The sequence below is a fragment of the Triturus cristatus genome, chromosome 10 (assembly GCF_964204655.1).
Source record: "Triturus cristatus chromosome 10, aTriCri1.1, whole genome shotgun sequence".
Lineage (NCBI taxonomy): Eukaryota > Metazoa > Chordata > Amphibia > Caudata > Salamandridae > Triturus > Triturus cristatus.
In genome coordinates this window covers 367,076,239-367,091,373 of record NC_140593.1, presented here as the reverse complement: position 1 = coordinate 367,091,373, position 15,135 = coordinate 367,076,239, and positions in this window count along the sequence as shown.

The window sequence follows — 15,135 nt, the reverse complement described above, 5'->3', positions numbered from 1 at the left end:
GGTGATCTTAGCTATGTTATTATCTATTTTTCCCTTTCTCTCATGTTGGGCCCCCATTTGTGCAACATCCGACCTTTCAATAAGTATAAGTTCATTTTCGGCCGGGGTCTGTACTACTCCATCTGGAAAAAAAACCTTTCCCCGACTGTCCTTTACACGAATATCAAATACTTGTTCCCGCGCTGGTCAGTCCACCCCCCCCCCCCCAAACCTGATAAAGAATCAAATCTGTTATGGGTTGGAACATTAAATGGATTCCCAATCTGTCGATAATAATGGGGGTTATACGGCATGGGGCCACCATACATCGTGGGCGCCCTATAAACATTATATTGGTTTCCAGTATATGGGTGCCTTTCTTCATATCATTTTTTATGTGGTCTCTGACTAGCAGCAGCAACAAAAGGGGACGGTGGATAGAAATAGCTTAAGTCCACAGAAAAAATTCCACTAGAGGTTCCATGAATTGGAAATCCGCTAATAAATTGCACAACTCTTTGGTCTCTGAAATTTACAATAATACAGTCACCACTAATTTCTTTGACTGTAGGTCCCAGCCAATTCACTCTGCGGACGTTAATGATTTCCCCACACAGGTCAGGTCCAAGAGGTCTATTTTTTCCTAGCCAATACATGACCTTATTCTTTAATTCATGCGGGGTTTCATCCCTGTTGTTTTTCCACTCCGGAACCCCTGCGAGTACAATTACATAAGGATAGGAATCCGGGGGGAGATCAACTCTCTTTCTTTGTCCTTTGCTTTTAGTATCCGCTATTTTATCTGATTCGAATGCCATATTATTATTGTCTCGGGCCTTGGTTGTACATGTTTTAAGGCTATCTGTTTTGGTTTCTTTACTGGTCTTTTCGTTCAGCTTGTAATTCTTAACTTCCATCTTTCCACCTCCTTGGTGTGACAGGTTATTACTACCTTGACCCGGTTTAGCACTCGCTGATGACTTTTGTATATTTTTGGGTAATGCAAATGTGTCATTTATTATAGGTTTTGTATCCCCCAATTTTTTCAGCAAATCTGAGTTATCTCGCGTAATTTTCTCCAAGGTTTCTAGCTGTATGCCTATCCTTCTTGTACGTTCCAGCAATGGGAAAATTAAGGACCTAACTAAATGCTCAATGTTATCCAATGAGCATACGGTGTTTCTACCATTTGTAGGCGGGCTTTTCGTTATGTCAACGATGGGACTAATGGGTGTTAAATCTGTATCTTCTGCCTGTGTTAAGTTTTTATTCCTATACGTGACCCCCTTATCTTGGCGCATAGGTAGGGCACTTTTACTCTTCTTATTACGCGCGCCCTTATGCTGCTTTCCACCACGTTTACGTTTTAAATGAGGGAAATTGCCCTTTGCTGAGTCTGAGTGAATACAATCTAATAGTGACTCGCTATTAGTTGGCAGGAGGCTTTGCCGCAGGCCCGGTTCCATGATTGGGTAGGCCATAAAGGAATCTAAACTTGCGTCAATGCCACTTATGTCAAGTACAGATGAAAGTTCATGTTGTTGACATGATATTTGGGCATTCTGGGTCAATGTTGATTCAGGGGATGGTACAGTAGCAATTTTCCCCAGTGATGATTTCCTCATAAACACAGGATCAAGAGATAATCGCCGTTCAGTTAATGCTATCTCTTTCTCCAAAGCAGTAACTGCCTTTGTAAAGAAAGCATCTATAGTACCAACTAGTCCGGCTCCAGCACCCGTAAAGTGCGGTTTGGTTTTCAATGCCATATTTGGGAAGCCTGTCTCATGTGCCAAAATCCTATAGGTAAATATATAATTACTAACAAACAATTAAAATATGCAAATAGCAAAATCACATATATGGACAAAGCCTAAAAGTCTTACTGCAAATAGAAACGAACAGGGGGGAAGGCCCAGTCCAGTCGCCACCGGTCTCTGACCGGCTCAGACAGGCCCGCCCTTGGCCCGGGCTTTGCCCGGCGCGCCTCGCGCGCGATCCCGTGCCACGGGGATTGCGAGGTTTATTTAAGGTCCGGTGCGGGAGGGAGGGGCCGCTGGTGGTCACTCTGCCCCCAAGCCTCCTGGAGCCTGTAGTCTTCCGGCAGCTCGTGGCAAATTACACTGACTCCCCCTTGGCTTGCGCTGCGCGTCCCGCGAAGCGGTAGGCGCGAGGTTTATTTAAGGTCCGGTGCGGGAAGGAGGGGCCGCTGGTGGTCACTCTGCCCCTAAGCCTCCTGGAGCCTGTAGTTTTCCGGCAGCTCGTGGCAAATTACACTGACTCCCCCTTGGCTTGCGCTGCGTCCCGATTACTCTCAAATGGGAGTTATTTGATGTTGAACGATCAAGGTTGCTGTAAGATGAGACCGGGCATAGCCTATCTTGTCACAGTTTCGTCTGTGATCACTTGCTGTACACAAGTATTGTTTCCACCTGCCTGTAATGTTAGGGAGGTGCCTCTTTGAGGTTGAAAGATTCTGTAGGCCTGCATCCCTTTGAACAGTTGCCGGTTTACCTTGGAAGCATGATTTTAGATTAATTTTTCGAAAGAAGTTGTGCAATTTGTGATTCCTTTGGAATTCGTCGATTTTGGACGTTGGTACGTAACCAAGTCCTTTTTGTAATACTTCTCCTTCAGTTGTGGTAAGTTCACTTGGGGATAAATTGACAACTAGTCTTTCTTTCCTGAGTGGCTTGTTAGTGTCATTTGTGGCATTTGTGGCATGGGTGGTTCCTGCCTTTGTACTAATTTCTGTTGTTGTCTGCTTTTTCTTCCTCTCTCTCTGCCCCAACCTCTCTGTAAAAAAGGAGGGTTAAAGGGAGTTTCGAAAGGGTGTTGTGGCCCTTGAGAGTATACCGGATATTGCCACATTGGGGGTCCTTGGTAGGGCATCATTCCATGCCCATATTGTCCGTATTGTCCAGGAGGTGGTGGATTCCTTCTAATATTGTTGGGGATCCAACTCTGGTTACTGTTCCAACTGTCCGTGCTGGAGTTGCTTTTAGAATAATTCTTTCTCCTCTGTGATGGTAGACTGCCATTAGATGAGGTATCTCTCGTGTTTTCCACATAATCTGCTCCCAAGTAGGGGTATATATTTTTTCTATACTGAAGTTCTTATTATCCTCCTGTAGTTTTGTTATTTTTTGTCTGGTCAGGTACTCCCTTCTCTCTGTGATCTCATTGTTGATTTCTGCTAATCTCGTCTTATAGATGGTTAACTGAATGCTGGTTTTAAGTGTTCCTTCAGCAATGTTGATGATCAGTGCGTCATCAAGGTGTTTTGCAGTGTTGATAAGTAGCAATAACCAGTCTCTGGTGCATTTCCATGCCACCTGTGACCATTCTTTTTTGAAGATACCATCTTCAAGAAAGATCCTAGGAACATTGTTCACTACCAGTCCATTTGGGAAAATATTTGTCCTCAGATATTCTGTCATAATGGCCCTGTGTAAAGTGATCTTAATCAGTTGCTTTTTCATAGCATTAAGACTGTTCCAATCTTCTGAGTTGCTATTGGAGGGAATGGATTTGTCACATTCTAGCAACGATGGTGCTCGTAGGATATCATTGACTGTTTTGTCACTGAAATTTAGGCCTAGATTTTCTTCCGTAATTGGAGGGGATGGACAGGGTGGTGGTGTCTATTTGACCAGTTTGAAGGTATAGTGTGTCTGTAGAGTGTGTAATCAAATCACTCCCTAAATGGAGTACTTATAAGCTACTTCCTATTTTTAAAGTAAGTCCCATGACTGTGCCACCATACAAATCATGTATAACAAAGGGAGGGACTTAGAGCGCATCAAGGTCCAGCATATGTGCTCCAAATAATCTAATAAATGTGTGTGGGGCATGCAGTTCCTAAAGAAGCACGAGTGTCCTGACCAAACTTAAGTACAACATAGCCGCCAACGTTCTGCATAACGGAACTCTTTCTAGACTCTGAATCAAACAGGGCCAAATCGACCCAAACATTGAGTACCTTTTTCATAACATAACATTCGCAATATCCTTACTGCTTCCACGTAGAACTTGCCATGCGAGGTCCGTTTGCACCGCAGTTGTATAAATTTATGCTAGGGCCTCTTTGCAGGTTCTTGTGCCTTTTTGCAGAAACATCGTTCTGAGGTACAATTGCCTCTGATGTGACAAGGCTGAGCAGCAGCAGACAATGTGCTCAGCTGATTCTGTGTTGTATTAACACGGGCAACATTCCTTTTTTGTTGACAAGGTATTTTTCCAATGGCCTCTATAATCCTATATTGGAAGTGTTAGGAGCCTGATCCTCAGAATGTTCTGTAAAGCTTGCATTCCAGATCCTGCATTCAAGTATGGCGGCACACTGTGACTTGTTGTGAGTGGTCAAGTCCCTCCGCACCGGGGATGTTTCTAATCCATTTGATGTCCATCTCCCTTGAGATGTGCTTACCCTTTATATTTAACAATCTTTTAAGGCTGTCCATTGTTGGTGGTGTATAAGTTATCGTTTCTAAGGGCAGGCGAGTGTGTCATTGGCACTTGACAGGTACCTTGCCCACTTCTTTTGTTGTCTTTGAATATCACTTTTAGTGCTTCCCTCATTGAGCCAGGTCCCGCGATGGTCACACAATGGTGGTATTTGAGTATATTTATTTTACATTCAATGTCCATGGTTGAAATATTAAATTCTGGCCGAATCAGTATATGCTGTGTTTTTGGGAGATTGAATAGCTTTCTGAATGTTGTTATATGTAGATGCACCAATGTTTCGGTTAGCAGTCCCAGAAAGGCAAGATGCTCATAGCTTTTTGTTGGTATTAGTTTTGCCCACAGGACTCATCGGATGCCCCCCGGCAGAATGGCTTTGGAGATTGTGGTGTAGTTTGCATAGTGCATGTATGACCTTAGCCACCTTGACTTCCAGTGCCTTGGCCTGCAGGGTTGGTCTGCCGGTGACTGAAAATTCTTTGCCCAGGTAGTTATATTTGTTGTCTGTGGCTATGCTTAGCCGGCAAGTTGCCATTCCAGCAGTTGTTTTTTTATCTTGTGGCCAAATACCAGTACCTTCGCTTTTGTGGTGTTAGCTGAAAGGATGTTCTTTGTGTTATATAGATGTGATATTTCCTGGGACCTCTTCATGCCAATTCTGGTTAGATTCAGTAATACCAAATTGTCAGCATACTGCATGATGGGGAGTCTGAGGTGGCCTAGTTTGGGCAGAAATATGTTAGCTTTGTATAGTGCCTCGCCTAGATCTGCTGTGTATAAATAAAACAGGGTGGTAACAATCACGTAACCCTCTTTTAACACCTTATTCTTGTAGATCTTGGCGGTTGTGTGTGTCTGCGTAAGCTTGGTGCAGACCCATGTGCCAGTATGAAGTGTCATAAAGGCCAGAAGGAGTTTCCTCCGGATGCCCCACTTTCCGAGTTTTGCCCAGAGTATATTGCGGTCAATGCCATCAAAGGCAGTGTTGTAGTCAACGAAGCAAGCGTAAAGTGGTGGTGATGCGGCCTCTGTGGCCCAGGTTGCCAAATATGACAAGGCAATAGCATATCCATTGTGGAAGAGTTGGGCCTGAATCCCGCCTGATATTGGGGTATGATGTGATATTCATTTATTCAGGCCTCTAGCTCTTTCAAGAGCACTCTCGCAAATGCCTGGCCAGGGTGATCAGCTTAGAGTTCTCCGGGCTGGAGGCAAATCACATTTTATATATAGGGTGCAAAATGGAGCCTTTCCATGAGTCTGGTACTGCTGATGCATTTTAGAATTGGTTAAACAGACTGTGCATGTGGGGAGCCCAGAATTCCCGATCTTCATTGAAAATGCTACCCGGTAGGCCATTTGGTCCAGGGGCCTCATTCTTTCGAATGCCCTTTAGAGGTATTAGGATTTCACTTTCCGTTATATTGGTATGTTGTTCCTCCTGGGTTTCAGGGTAGTTACCCACTGCTTCCATATTAGCCTCCAAGATTTTGTGTAAATCAACATAGAGATTTTTGGAATCGGCTACACATTCATTGGCAGGTGCCACGTTCTCTGTGTGGGTACCACCATTGAGGTTGTTGACATAGAGACAGAATTCCCTTGTCTTGTTGGGAGCTAGGAGGGAATATACATGTTTCCATTCTTCCTCTATATATGTTTGTTTCAGCTGCAAAGTTATTGTTTGGTGTAATTTAATTTTCTGATTTCTTACAGATTGTTTTTCATTCTTGCGCATTTTTCTCTTCTATGTTGTAACTCTGCCCGGCGGCACCTCCTTATGCTCTCTTTGAATTCTTTGCTTTCAAGGAGGAAGATTGACCTTTTTCCTATGGGTTTGCATTTGCCGTTGCCTTGCTTATGTACACACAGGGTTTTAAATAGTGAATCCCTGGGCCCTTAATGGTTACTGTCTGTTCTGGTCTCAGCTTGGTTAGTTTCTGTATTTGGATATAGTGTTGGCCTCACAAATCTTTTCTGCATGAGGGACATACTGGTTTTCCTTTTAGTGTTCTTCAATGATTTTTGCTGCTTTTTCTTTTCTTGTCTGGAGAGCTGCTTTGCAGTGCTTGCTGTCGTTTCTTTTGGGCCTTTTGTTTTGCTTAAGTATCCTTCTCCCATGCTTATCCAGGGGCTACCACTATTGCCTGGTAATGTCCTGCTAATTTGCGATATGATGCCAGTTGTTTCTCCTGTTTCCGTTATTGTGTTGTTAGCTCTGGAGGGCGGTTCATCTATTTCATGCATTTTCCTAGTTTGTATGTTGTTTATCCAAGCTTCCTTGTATTGGTTTATTAGGGTAGATAGCAGGTCTGGCACTGTGGTTTGCTTTTCAACTATAGCTTTGCATGTGTTAATTGCGAAACCTGTGGTTGCTCCCAAGCCTTTGTCTTTGTTGACCTACTGGTCTACTTTGGCGCTTAGCATATCCACCTTTTTGTCGATTGTCAGGATGCTCTGTGCCAGCATATGTGTTAATTCACTTGTATTTCTAATTTGTGGGATTGTCACGTAAGTGCCTTGACAGCTGCCAGCAAGGAGGAGTTTATTGTGTTGAAAATGTGATCCAGACCCTGCTTATAAGAGAGATCTGGGCTTTGGGAGCAGTTTCCCAGGTGTGAGCCCCCTTGGTTGCCCCTTTAAGTTCCTCCTCCCTTAGTTGAAATTTGCTGTCTGTTTCTGAAAATGTAGTTTCAATGGATTGTTGCCTCTCACCTTCCTTCATCCCTGAGACTTTGGGCTGTGTGCTTTGAGTGCAGGGAGCTTAATGGCGGCCGCTGCGCGGTCGCGCAGTGGAAGTGTGCCTAAGGCGCCTAAGGCAAGCTCGTCTGCGCCCGTCCACGACCCGACCGCAACCAGTACCAGGAACCCTGGATGCAGGACCTTCCACTGCTACGATACTGCCACCCTCCTCGCACTCAACCCTGGAAGACACGCAGACTGCAAACTGGCCTCACGGAACATGACCCACGGCCACTTCTCTTGCCGCCGCTGCTGCCAGACCTTAACCATAACTCCGACCCCCAACCCCACCAGCACCAACACCAACGACACACTCAGCTGCATCCTCCTCAACGTGGGCTCCGTACACAAGCACGCCATAGAAATCTGTAACCTATTCAATTCTCTATTGCCTGACGTCGCCTTCCTCACAGAGACCTGGACCAACGCCGCCTCCGCCCCAGACATCAACACTGCTGTCCCGGACAGCTACAAGATCCAGAGGAAGGACTGCCCCAACCATGCGGCAGGAGGCCTTGCCATAATCCACAAAAACACCCTCCACCTCACAACCTCCAGCAAGAACCTCCCCTCCGCCGAACACCTGCACTTCCAAATCAAGACCAAGACCACACTCTGTGGAACACTCATCTACAGACCTCCCGGCCCCTGGACACCCTTCGCCACCACCATCACCGACTTCATCGTACCCCACGCCATTGCATCAACGAACTACATACTCATTGAAGACCTCAACTTCCCCCTCGACAACCCCAGCGACCCCAACTTCACCATCCTCCTTGACAACCTCGCCAACATCGGACTCAACCATCTCGTCAACACACCAACACACAGGGCAGGGCACACCCTAGACCCCATCTTCATTGCAGGAAACAGCGTCCGATTCAGCCACACAACGCAACCTCCTTGGACCAACCACCACTGCGTCCACTTCACCGTCGCGAAACCCAAAGCACCTAAACCAACCCCTCACCCACCCCGCAGGAACTGGAGCAAGATAACCGATGAGCAATTGAACTCTACCCTCTCCTGAGACAACCACACCTGGGCATCCAACCCAAACACCGAAGCCAGAGAACTCCACACGTGGATCGCCAACTGCGCAGACGAGCTCGCCCGCTACTCAACCCCAGCAAACAACGCCCCAGAAAATCAGCATGGTTCACCACCACCCTCCAAGAACCCAGACGCACCTGCAGAGGCCTGCAAATGAAGTGGAGGAATACCAAGACAGTGGACAGCTACTCTGCCTACAAGAATGCCAATGATGGACTACCACAGCCAAATCAGAACAACTAAAAGGAACTTCATCCACAACAAAATCCTCACCAACTCCACCAACTCCAAGGAACTCTTTAACGTCATCCACAAATTCACCAAACCACACAGTGAAACCACAGACATCACCCCTTCCCAGCACCTCTACAAAAAGCTCGGAACCTTCTTCCACCTCAAGGTCAGAACACTCCACGACAACTTCACAGACCATCCACAAGACACCTCAGACAGCCCCTCACCTCACCAAGACACCAGCCGGCCCACCATCTCCAACTGGACACCAATCACGACCATAGACACCACGTGGCCATGAAAGGCATCCACTTGGGGGCCCCCACTGACCCCTGCCCCCTCACTTCTACCACAGAGCCGCAGACACCACCGCACCCAACTGCAACACACCATCAACACCACCTTCAAAACAGGCACCTTCCCAGACAACTGGAAGCGTGCCGAAGTCAGGCCCCTGCTCAAGAAACCCACATCGGAGTCCACTGACCTAAAAAACTACTAGCCCATCTCGCTTCTCCCCTTCACAGCCAAAGTGGCATAAAATATATTAAATACACGTCGTCCTCGACATGTCCTAATCCGGATTCCGAGCTAACCACAGCACCGAGACCGCCCTACTTGCCACCACAGATGACATCCGCACCCTCCTGGACCAGGGCCACTCCGCAGCCCTCATCCTCCTTGACCTGTATGCAGCCTTTGCACCGTCTCTCATCGCACACTAATCACCAGACTACGCGAGGCCAGCATACAAGGAACTGCCCTAGACTGGATCCGCTCGTTCCTCACTGGAAGAAGCGAAAGGATCAAACTACCGCCCTTGCTCTCCGCCCCCACCGACATCACCTGTGGAGTACCAGAGGGGTCATCTCTAAGCCCGACCCTCTTCAATGTCTACATGGCCCCCCTCGCAGACATCATCTGACAACATGGCCTCAACATTGTATCCCACGCCGACGACACCCAGCTCATCCTCTCAATCGGGGAACAACCTTTACAACGCAACTGTTACAACGCACTACACTTACAACGCATTTTTTACAACGCATAATCCATTACAACGCACTACACTTACAACGCATGACACTACAACGCATTTTTAAAAAATACCTTTACAACGCATACCATTACAACGCCTACCATTACAACGCATAATATTACACTACACTATCCAACACTTACCCTACTGTTGCACCCCCTGGAGTTAGAATAGTAATTTTTACCCCTATACTATCCAACATTTACCCTACTGTTGCACCCCCTGGAGTTAGAATAGTAATTTTTACCCCTATACTATCCAACACTTACCCTACTGTTGCACCCCCTGGAGTTAGAATAGTAATTTTTACCCCTATACTATCCAACACTTACCCTACTGTTGCACCCCCTGGAGTTAGAATAGTAATTTTTACCCCTATACTATCCAACACTTATCCTACTGTTGCACCCCCTGGAGTTAGAATAGTAATTTTTACCCCTATACTATCCAACACTTACCCTACTGTTGCACCCCCCGGAGTTAGAATAGTAATTTTTACCCCTATACTATCCAACACTTACCCTACTGTTGCACCCCCTGGAGTTAGAATAGTAATTTTTACCCCTATACTATCCAACACTTACCCTACTGTTGCACCCCCTGGAGTTAGAATAGTAATTTTTACCCCTATACTATCCAACACTTATCCTACTGTTGCACCCCCTGGAGTTAGAATAGTAATTTTTACCCCTATACTATCCAACACTTACCCTACTGTTGCACCCCCTGGAGTTAGAATAGCAATTTTTACCCCTATACTATCCAACACTTACCCTACTGTTGCACCCCCTGGAGTTAGAATAGCAATTTTTACCCCTATACTATCCAACACTTACCCTACTGTTGCACCCCCTGGAGTTATAATAGCAATTTTTACCCCTATACTATCCAACACTTACCCTACTGTTGCACCCCCTGGAGTTAGAATAGCAATTTTTACCCCTATACTATCCAACACTTACCCTACTGTTGCACCCCCTGGAGTTAGATTAGTAATTTTTACCCCTATACTATCCAACACTTACCCTACTGTTGCACCCCCTGGAGTTAGAATAGTAATTTTTACCCCTATACTATCCAACACTTACCCTACTGTTGCACCCCCTGGAGTTAGAATAGTAATTTTTACCCCTATACTATCCAACACTTACCCTACTGTTGCACCCCCTGGAGTTAGAAAAGTAATTTTTACCCCTATACTATCTAATACTTACCTTAAATGCAATTAAATATTATGCGTTGTAATGGTATGCGTTGTAATGGTAGTTTTTAAAAATGCGTTGTAGTGTCATGCGTTGTAAGTGTAGTGCGTTGTAATGGATTATGCGTTGTAAAAAATGCGTTGTAAGTGCATGCGTTGTAAAAGTGTGCGTTGTAACGTCATACATCCTCTCAATCACCAAAGACCCCACCACCGCTAAACTCAATTTCCAGAGAGGAATGCAAAAAGTGGCAGTCTGGATGACCAACAGCTGCCTAAAACTCAACGCAGAGAAAAGTTCTCGTCCTTGGAACCACCCCATCAACATGGGATAACACCTGGTGGCCTGCCCCCCTCGGAAACCCACCTACCCCCTCAGATCACGACAAGAACCTCTGCATCATACTCAACAAATCACTCACCATGATCCGACAGGTCAACGCCGTCACCTCCAGCTGCTTCAACATCCTCCGTGTTCTCCGAAATACCTTCAAATGGATCCCCCCGAATCAAAGAAAACAGTCACCCACGCACTCATCACCAGCAAACTCGATGTCATAATGTGGCCTTCCAGGATCGGGAGAAGAAGGACCCCACTGACTGTTATATCTCTCCTAGCTTTTATTTACAGTCGCCCCGGGAACAGGCTGTTGAGGAATGTGACTTCCCCTTTAACTACGCTCTGTTCCATGACGTCGACCCGACCCATGTGAAAGGTGTCACATGCTCCTATGGGACGGCAGAATCTTGAGGAAGAGGGCCTTTTAAAAACAGACGTGGAACACAAGGGGTGTGTCTTCATCGCCGCCCAAGACCCCGGAAGCGAAGAGATGCCGAGACTGCAGCCCGCGACTCGAGGACTCCCTGAGGTGCAGGATCAAGCGACCGCCATTCAACTGGGACCAGAGGAGAGGAGAACTCCAAGTCCTTCCCGAGGGAACCACCAGGACCTTCCTGATGGGGAGCCGGACCCTATCCGGTACCGCGATCAAGCCAGCCATGCTCTAGGAGGAGGAGCGTGGCATCCTGAGGTACGTGCCCGCATACAGGGTTGGTTTTCTAAAGGGGGCCCAACAACCACAAAGCCAGTGTTCCGGGATGGTGGGGAGATTTAACAGGGCGTATTAATCAACACAGCTCGCCGAGCGCTCGCGATCACTTGGTGATGGTCCGGGTGCTGTTTTCCCTTCACTCCCCTTTCCCCTGTAACACGCAGGGCAACAAAGTGCCCACCCTAAAACCCGGTTTTTTTGTTTGTTTGTTTTTCCCTCTAATGTGCATGTCTTCACCAACCCTGTCTGGAAGAGGGCCCACTCTCAAGCTCAGCACTGAAGAAAGAGACAGAAGAAGCAGCACCTCATGCCATCCCTAAATTAAAGCCCTTTAACTGAATAAAGCATTTTTTTCACCCTATCCACCTCTCTGCCTCTCACTGCATATTTTACACTCAACTATGGCAATGCACTCTACGCCAGCATCAACAAGTCCCTACTCCGCAAACTACAAACGGTACAGAACACCGCGGCCAGACTCGTCCTTGGCATTCCCCGGCACGAACACATCAGCCAACACCTGAGTTGACTCCACTGGCTCCCCGTGGAGAAGCAAATCACCTTCAAAATCCTCACCCATGCCTACAAATGCCTGCACAACAACGGACCCAAATACCTGAACAACAGAATAAACTTCCACGTACCCAAAAGAAACCTGCGATCATATAACCTTGCACTGGCCGAAGTACCGCGGATCCACAGAGCCAGATCAGGCGGGAGATCGTTCTCTCATATCGCAGCCAAGACCTGGAACAAGCTACCGGCAGACATCAGATGCGCCCCCTCCCTGAACACCTTCAGGAAGGCCCTCAAGACCTGTCTCTTTGGCTGAACGAAGCAGCATACCCCCCTCCAGCGCCTTGAGAACCTCACGGGTGAGTAGCACACTTACAATCCCCTGATTAATTGATTGAGGGAGCACTAAGTTGTTGTGCTTGTGCCTTTCCAGATTTGCTCATTGAGGTGGAGCAGTTCTGTCCAGTTTTCTAATCAGGTTGATTTGTGGAATCATCAAAGGTGGCATGTTGCTGGTTGTTTGGGAGATGTACAAGGGCCTCTATTTCAAATTCATGCCTTTTTTGGGTGGTTCCCGGTTTTATTTGGCCCTTTGTTTTGCCAAGTGTTTCACCTTCATTTATTGTTGATGAGATCTCAATGATCTCTGATTGCTCCATTTTTTACTCTGGCATGCTGTGGTTGGACAAATTGTCGAAGTGGTTTGGGATGCAGTTATTATCCACTGCCATGTCTGCAAGTTTCACAGTTTCGGCAATCAATGATTCTTCAAAGTTGTGGTGAACTTTACAGTCCATGGTATTGACAGGTGCTTCGCTCTGCATCACCCCTTCTTGACCAGCTGGAATTAAGTCTATCTTGATTTCTGCTGATCCCCCATTATTCCCCATGCAGTCCCCTAGTGTTTCTGACTTTAGTCTTGTGAAATACTGGTGTATCGGGATAATTGTTATGGCCAGGTTGCGGGTCTGGCCCATTGGGCCCCTGAGGCCGCCCTTGACTGCCCCTCCATCGGCGGCTGTGGTTTGTTATGTTATGGGTCTGAGCCCCTGTCTTCTGTCGGTCAGACATGCTTTTCTGCTATCTTTGTAGCCCCTCTTGCAGCCCTCCCCTTTTATCTTCGGTTCCTGGTTCCATGGGGAGTGCTGTTCTCCCCACTCTTCCTGCTCGCCCCACTCTTCTAGAAATGAAACTGTTCATGCTGGCCTCAAAGACCCTGTGTGAGTGTTTCCAGTTGGTATAAAAAGCAGAAGCCTGCTATTTGATCGTACGCACCTGCTCTGTTGGCCGTGATTGTCTAATTCACTTGATTTGTATGTCTGAGATTACTTGTATAGTCTGTGCCACCAAGGGTGTTGAGCTCATTAGCGAAGGAGACGTTTTTCTTGCTGGGTTGTGTGACATATGAGCCTTGTTGCTGCCCTTTTTTGTGGCTCCTTATTCCTAATTCTAATTCTAGCACAGGTGGCTTTTACTGGGGTGTGTTTTTGTGATTTGCTGCCTAGGTTTTGTGGCAATTTGTTGAGGTTGTTGAGGGCCACATCGGGTACCATGTCTTGATTGGTTGTGCCAGTGCTGTATTTGAGGCTGTGTGACAGTTGTATCTGCACTGACACTAATTCCAGTCCACAAGTGAGTGCTTGCAATCCCAGTGCTGTGACATAAGACGAACTGACCTAACGCCGACCGCCTCGGCACCACTGCCTGGAGGTCGCTGCCAGATGCCAATCGATCACCACATGTTGTTCCACAACTCTTCTGCAGTTCTTTGCAATTGCTGCGCTACTCAGCCTCCTCCGTCCACCTTGGCTACTCCTTGTTTACAGCACGGTCAGTCAAAATTGCTCATCCTGTGCATAGGCTAGGCTATAGGCTACAGGCTGCAGACTACCTGAGGCTGTGGCTGAGGGCTGTTGGCAAAGCTTGACTGTGCTGAAGCTGGGATGTGCGTGGGGGTTAGGGCTGTGGTTAAACTGTGGCTATGTGCTGAGCCTGTTTGGGCTGGCTGGGGCTGGCTGGGGTTGGCTGGGCATAAAGCCCCTCCCCCATCCTCACCCCTGTCTGTGACATCTTGGCTGTAAACCTGGTGCTGACAGTCTGATGCAGTGATTGTGTTGTTGGGGTCAGCCCAATGTTGCCATTTCTGCAGCTGCTGACTCTGCTGCTGTTAACAGCCAGGCGGAGCTCCACAACCTGAGTTGTGGGGTTGTGGAGAGTGTTGAAGCAGAGCAGAGAAACAGGGGTGCAGTGAGCGTTGAAGCTCAGTCCTGCTTAGCTGCGGGTGTGGTGGCCTTAATGCGCAGCTACCCTCCCCCCAGCTACCTCTGCTCCTTTTGGCTCCTTGTCATTCCAGGTGCTCTGGGTACTCAGTGCTTGACTCTGCATGGCTCCCGCACAATTTTCTCGTAGGAACTTGGCCCCCGACATTAGTCCCTGAGTTTCCCACTACTGGTGCTGCTACGTGTTGGGTGTTATGAGCTGTGCACAAGAGGGCCGGCCAAGCAGTCGGGCACACTTAGGGAGTGTAAACCACTCCTCCCCTTCTCTGGCCAGTCCCACCCCCAGAGCTACTGACTGCAATAGGGAAACTAAAATTATAACAATGATAGTTATTATCTTTTATTTGTCCTTTTCTCCAATGGGGCAATGCTCCTCTACCTTAGCGGAGGAGCCACCATTGGAAGAAATGGAGGTAGGTGGTTTGTGTTGATAATTGCCTTTCTGCAGTGCGTACTTCGACTAAGGTACTGGTGGATGCATGTCTCAGCAGGGGCCTTACAAATATGGAAGCTGGCGGTGGTGGTGGTACCAGTACCCTGTTCCTCAGAGCAGGGTAAATAGGAGGGGTA